The following is a 7,394-nucleotide window of genomic DNA, read 5'->3' as shown; positions in this document are numbered from 1 at the left end:
TCAAGAAATGCCTTCACGGTTTTAACGTTGAATGTAAATGGATTAAACTCCCCAATTAAAAGATATAGATTCGCAGAATGGATAAAAAAAAATGAACCATCAATATGTTGCATACAAGAGACTCATCTTAGACACAGGGACACAAAGAAACTGAAAGTGAAAGGATGGAAAAAAATATTTCATGCAAGCTACAGCCAAAAGAAAGCAGGTGTAGCAATATTAATCTCAGATAAAATAGACTTCAAATGCAGGGATGTTTTGAGAGACAAAGAAGGCCACTACATACTAATAAAAGGGGCAATTCAGCAAGAAGAAATAACAATCGTAAATGTCTATGCACCCAATCAAGGTGCCACAAAATACATGAGAGAAACACTGGCAAAACTAAAGGAAGCAATTGATGTTTCCACAATAATTGTGGGAGACTTCAACACATCACTCTCTCCTATAGATAGATCAACCAGACAGAAGACCAATAAGGAAATTGAAAACCTAAACAATCTGATAAATGAATTAGATTTAACAGACATCTACAGGACATTACATCCCAAATCACCAGGATACACATACTTTTCTAGTGCTCACGGAACTTTCTCCAGAATAGATCATATGCTGGGACATAAAACAAGCCTCAATAAATTTAAAAAGATTGAAATTATTCAAAGCACATTCTGTGACCACAATGGAATACAATTAGAAGTCAATAACCATCAGAGACTTAGAAAATTCACAAATACTTGGAGGTTAAACAACACACTCCTAAACAATTAGTGGGTTAAAGAAGAAATAGCAAGAGAAATTGCTAAATATATAGAGACGAATGAAAATGAGAACACAACATACCAAAACCTATGGGATGCAGCAAAAGCAGTGCTAAGGGGGAAATTTATAGCACTAAACGCATATATTAAAAAGGAAGAAAAAGCCAAAATCAAAGAACTAATGGATCAACTGCAGAAGCTAGAAAATGAACAGCAAACCAATCCTAAACCAAGTACAAGAAAAGAAATAACAAGGATTAAAGCAGAAATAAATGACATAGAGAACAAAAAAACAATAGAGAGGATAAATATCACCAAAAGTTGGTTCTTTGAGAAGATCAACAAGATTGACAAGCCCCTAGCTAGACTCACAAAATCAAAAAAGAGAAGACCCATATAAACAAAATAATGAATGAAAAAGGTGACATAACTGCAGATCCTGAAGAAATTAAAAAAATTATAAGAGGATATTATGAACAACTGTATGGCAACAAACTGGATAATGTAGAAGAAATGGACAATTTCCTGGAAACATATGAACAACCTAGACTGACCAGAGAAGAAATAGAAGACCTCAACCAACCCATCACAAGCAAAGAGATCCAATCAGTCATCAAAAATCTTCCCACAAATAAATGCCCAGGGCCAGATGGCTTCACAGGGGAATTCTACCAAACTTTCCAGAAAGAACTGACACCAGTCTTACTCAAACTCTTTCAAAACATTGAAAAAAATGGAACACTACCTAACTTATTTTATGAAGCTAACATTAGAGTACAGCTTTGAGAACTAACAAGATTCACCTTTTAAGTGAATGAAATGAGAAAGCAGTTTTTAAACAGAGCAATCTATACATTTGTTGTTGCTGTTGTGAGAAGTAAATGCTTGTTCTAATGCATTTAAGAAAGCAATATTAATGATTAATGGCATTTTCGATCCTGTTACTACACCTACAACTTCTTGAATAATTAATGAGGTACTCAATACTGCACAGGATATCCATCTGCTTAATTTTTTGTGTACAAGCTATTGACATTGAAAACCTTGCATGAAAGTATGAAGGAGAATCTTTGGAGTTGATGTAATAATATCTTAAAATATAAAATATTTTTTAATTTCTTGTTTTTAATGTTAAAATGCTTATAAATTGGTTATGAAAGAGATAATGAAGATCTAAGTGTGAATGATAATGATGAATTTCTTCTCAATTATGACTTCTGTTACGATGACAGTGAACATCTACTGAGGAAGTATTAAATTGTAGGTATTGTGCTGAATTTTCCAAATAATATGAAGGAGAAGATAGGTAAGATCCAAGAAATTGTTATATTTCTTCATATTACTCAGTGTCTGTGAAGTTGAGAAAATATTACTTCTGTGGGTCATTTTAACTAGACATTAATTGTGTATTCAGTGGAAACAAATGTTTTGCAAAATAAAATGGGAATATAAGTATTAGTCCAAAAGCCATTCCATGTCATCCTAAAAGCTGAAAAGATAATTGCATGCTTCATATTTTGTGTCCTATTCTAATTTTCAGGTAGAGTTCTTATAAAAAAACTAAGAAACCTATAGTAATAACAGAATCATGGAGACATTTCCTTACCTGGTTGAAAAGTGGAGGACATCTAAATATTTAAGGATCCATTCAGTCTAACTATATATTATTCTCATTTCATTATTAAAATTAAAACTGATAGAAATGTTATAATAGTAATGCACAAGTATTTTTAAACTAACAATAAAAATATCTCCAATTTGACACTGTTGTCCAACTAGCTTATATTTATATAAAATTATAGTGTCATAACAGATATCTGTTTTATTATGCTAATAATATGTACCCTTTTGTAAACATTTATCCAGCATATGTAGACATACATACACCCGTACCGTCACAATACTGTAAATGTTTCAATCTTTTGAGATTTGGAGACATTTGAAGCTAAGCTACAGGATATTTCTAATGTTCTAATTTCTAAGTAAAGCATACCTTTCATAACCCAATGTTTCAAGCTTGTCAATGAAAAGAGAATTCTTAGAATCTTATAAACTATTTTTCATTTAACAAATATTTTTAAACATGAATTATGCATCAGTCATGGTAATATAATTGAAAACAAGATAAACACAGTCTCTGTCCTCAAAACCTAAGAGGATAAAATAAATAATTACAATACAGTATAATGTGCTGATATGGAAAATACTGCATATCATGGTAGAAAATCATTCAACTACAAATTAAATTTATTTTATATGTAATTATGGTTTTTCTATTTATAGAGCTATAATTTACATATATTAAAATATGCCCATTTTTAATGTATAGTTTGATGTCTTTTGTCAAATGCATCATTCATGAAACCACCTCCCTGCACATTATGTAGAGTATTTCTTTTGCCTAAAAAATTTCATCATACCCTTTTTCCCAGACAATCTTACCCTGAACTTTATACCCAGACAACCATGGTTATGACTTAAATCATTATAGATTTGTTTTGCCTGTTATAAATCTTCATAGAATAGAATCTGCTCATATCCTTCCGTTGTAATCTACAAAATCTGAATTTAAATTCTTAGACTAAAACCCATAATAAGTAGAGTACAGGTTAAACAACCAATACCATTAAATTTGCCACTGAGTCTTTGAATATCATTCATTACCCTACATCAGTATTTTTAAAAATCTTTTTTGCCACATTTATGGATTTCACATACACAACACTCTCACAGAGTTAAGAACATGAACTTTAGTATACCACTCTATATGGTTTTCATATCAGAAATATGTTTTCCTAAGCAACTTTCATTTAATCTTAACAATTTTGTAAATTTTATAAATAACTATATTTCTCTTCTCAGGTTCACTAATGTAAAAAATTCTGGTCTACCAATGGCAAAAGTTTATGAAATATACTTTTATGATAACCTCATTTCTAGCTCCACTGTATGTCTTTAACCTTGATGCAATTCTTCAGTATAATTCTATCCTATGTAAGTCCTTATGAGCTAAGTTCAATTAATAATTAATTCAATTATTATAATCAATTGTTTTCACATTCATGTAAACTAATAATTAGGTTCAGAGCACTACCCATAATTATTGTCTTTATCCCAAAATTTTCTTTTTTATAAAAAGTCTTTCAATGTATGCATCTTGGCTATGAAAAATCTCCTTTAAAACACCGAACCAACAGACTTGGAAGTATTATAAATAAAGTAAATTCGCTATATGTGTGATACATACAACCCTTTGTTGTGAGTTTATATGCACTGCACTTCCAAAAGCAAACTCCAAATCCCATCAGCTGTTACAGCAACTCAGTCTTAGCCTATTATTCTAATTAATCCAGGCTCATAATCATTGCTTTCATCATCCTGCAAATAGAAAGTCAAAGCAGAAGATATAGAATTAGTGAGCTTTCTGAGTTAAATTTGGAGGAAAAGAAGACTTTAAACATTTTTACATAGTAATATTCTTTGATCTATAACAACACAAGGTATATACCCAAATACACACTTGGAGGCATAAAATATCTGCTCATAATAGAGATTATTGCTGAAGCTGGCCACCTGCCTTTTCATTCATAATAAATTGCTAAATTATACATACACATATGGTTTTTAGTTATCCAAATCTTATTAAAATATAAAAATTGAAACTCTTCTTTCCTGTCGAAAATAAAGATACTAATAAGTTTTGCACAGTAAGGAAGAAGCAAATTCCTAATATCCAAAGCATAAATATTTTATGCATGTAGCTTAATCACATTGTTTAAAGACAGGAGCATGTGGCTGAGTCTGTTGCATTAGATACAAATGCAAAAACTTTTTGAACAAAGTGAACTTTTTGCTGTATAACATGAACACAAATGCATAGGTTTAAATGAAACACGCCAAAGACCACAAAACTAAGTTAATATTGTTGATTATTGAATTTGTGAGTATTATGTTCTGGGTCTTCATTTTTGAATATCTAAACACATAAAAATTTCTGAAATTCTATCAGAAATATGTTGAAATATAAAAAGAAAAAAAACTATGATATGAATCCTTTAAGAAATTATTTGCTAAGCCTGAAATAAATCAAAAATTGCTCTCTAATGCAAGTTGATCAAACCCAGAGTTATGATTCCCAAAGAGTCATCCCCCTGAAGAGCAGCTTACAGGAAGTTAAATTAATTATAGGCTTATAGCATGGCCAGTATTTGACAAAAAACTCTTCCCAGGCCCAGTCAGTTCTCAAATGCTGGATGTCTTCTGGCAGATTTTCAGGACATTATATTCCACCCATTAGCTTAAGTTTGTACCTGACGTGGGTACTGAGATCTGATTCTGATACCAGTTCTACTAGCTCACTTCAGGCAAATCACTTGAGTTCATTCTACTTCAATTTATTATTTTGGAAATTGAAATAATGATACTGTATTGGTATTTGTGAAATTGTTTTTTGCTGAGCTCTTGAATAACAATCAGCCAAGGCAGTGGTAAAAATGCAGATTCCTGGACTCCGCCACATCCCTCCTACATCAGAATATAATTTGTAGACACCACATTGCATGATTTATAAATTTCCTATGTGTTATGTATGCAACAAACTTTGTGATCAACCAAAGTAGGCTGATAAAATACAATGTTAGAACAAGAGGGATAGAATTTGATAAAAAAAAAGATTATTTTTCCCGCCAGGAATAAACTGACTGCCCTCCTCCTAGACTTCACATGGGCCTGAGCAGAACAAGGCAGTAAGGAACTCCACTGTTCCTGGTGGCACTCCCATCCCATAGCGTCTCCAACTCCATTGTCAAATGGCACCATGGAGAAAAGGACTTCTGTATTCAGAAGCAAGAATTCCACCTCTCTTAACCCCCAAACTTACTTAATAAAATTAATTTTTAAAGAAAAGTGTGCTATGAATTTTTCACAATAAAATGCATATCTGAAATGTGTGTGTGTGTGTGTGTGTGTGTGCGTGCATAAAAACTAGGGTCTCTTTTTGTATAATCATGAATCTGTACCATTATAGAGCAGATAAAATGTATCATAAATGTCTGGAAAACATGATGAGAGATAATTAAAAAATTTTCACTTGCCTAATTAAAGAAATTATCGTAATGTACACAATATGAAACCCATCTCAAACAACACAGGAAATGGACTGGCTCATGTATCTGAGGTGTTTAGAGGTAGGGCAGGCTACTGCTAGAGGAATGGAATATGTTGGTTGGTTTAACAGGACAGAACCTTTCTCCCACAACTGTTTCTGCTGCCAACACTCCAATCTCCACGCTATTTGCTGGTTGGTTCAGTCATAAGGCATAAGCGCTTATTCCCAAACAAAACATGGAGAGTGTTAGGAAGGAGAAACAGTTGCCAAATAGAGCAAACTTCTTATGTTTGTGCATATTAGGGAGAATATTTTTCTGGCAATAAAAATATCCTGTTACGAGTTTATATATATAATATCGAGATCATAAGAATATGATCCATGTATTTAACTATAATTTAATAAGTGATATATCACCTAATTTTAAAAATAGATCTTGTCACATATTGGTTTGTAATTTATTTCAGGAATTTGAAAGGGACTCTTGAACACTGAAAACACAGCAGCTTTAAGTCTGATTTCATTTCTAATATAGATGGAATTTGATTTAAGCAACTGCATGTGGGCATATGTGGATCTGTGTAATCAAGTTTGTAGGTGTTTTTTTTTTTTCCTATTGAAATGATTTTAAGTTGTGAATGTAAAAAATCACACTTTTTTGGTGCCTAATGTCTTTATACCCCAGTTTGTGAAAGCTTTCCTAGTGTATGATTTCTAGAATCGAACTTGTACAAATAATTGGTTTTATACTATGTCTTAAATTTTGTAAAATATAAACATAAAACAATACCAATTTTGAACAAATAATGGTTTACTCAGTGAGACTATTAGATATGTATTTAACTAGTTTCTCATTTGTAAGTGGGCATTGATATACTGCATACTTGACATTTTTGTTATCGTTAATATTTAACTATGATATAGTAGGTTGAATTTTCAAAATGCTTTACAATCATTAATTAGTTATACTTCATAATATTCCTGAGAGGTAATGAGATGATTATAGAAAATTAAGTTACAGATAATGCAGGTTGCTGTTCTGAAAAAAATTACCACTTACAAGTGAATATTTTTGAAATTAGAGGTAACTGAGATGTGGAATTTTTGAGCTTCTTGCCTTGATACATGCAGGCTTACATAAGTCATAAGTATGTTTATTACAACTCTGTCATTTCTACTATATTATTTAATATTCTGACATTTGGATACCCTTTTCTGTAAAGTTTGCATGTAAATTTGATTAGACTTTACCATTCTTCTTGAAATCATAGATTAAAAGTCCTGGGACAGACTTTTATATACCATCTATTTATCCATTCCATAGGTATCAGGGTAATGACAGAATTTATATATGCTCTTACTTATCTTAAATATTTCTCAGGAAATCTTCAATAGTCTCCCATTGTTCTAACGTCTCCCAGTATCTCTATTACCATCTTTAATGAGGCTCACGTCTTCAAATAAACTCACATTGTTGATGGCCTTTCAACTACATGTCTCAGTTTCTCATCAGAAATTTCTCCGTA

Source organism: Choloepus didactylus, chromosome 12, assembly GCF_015220235.1.
Source record: "Choloepus didactylus isolate mChoDid1 chromosome 12, mChoDid1.pri, whole genome shotgun sequence".
Classification (NCBI taxonomy): domain Eukaryota; kingdom Metazoa; phylum Chordata; class Mammalia; order Pilosa; family Megalonychidae; genus Choloepus; species Choloepus didactylus.
This window is presented reverse-complemented; position numbering follows the sequence as displayed.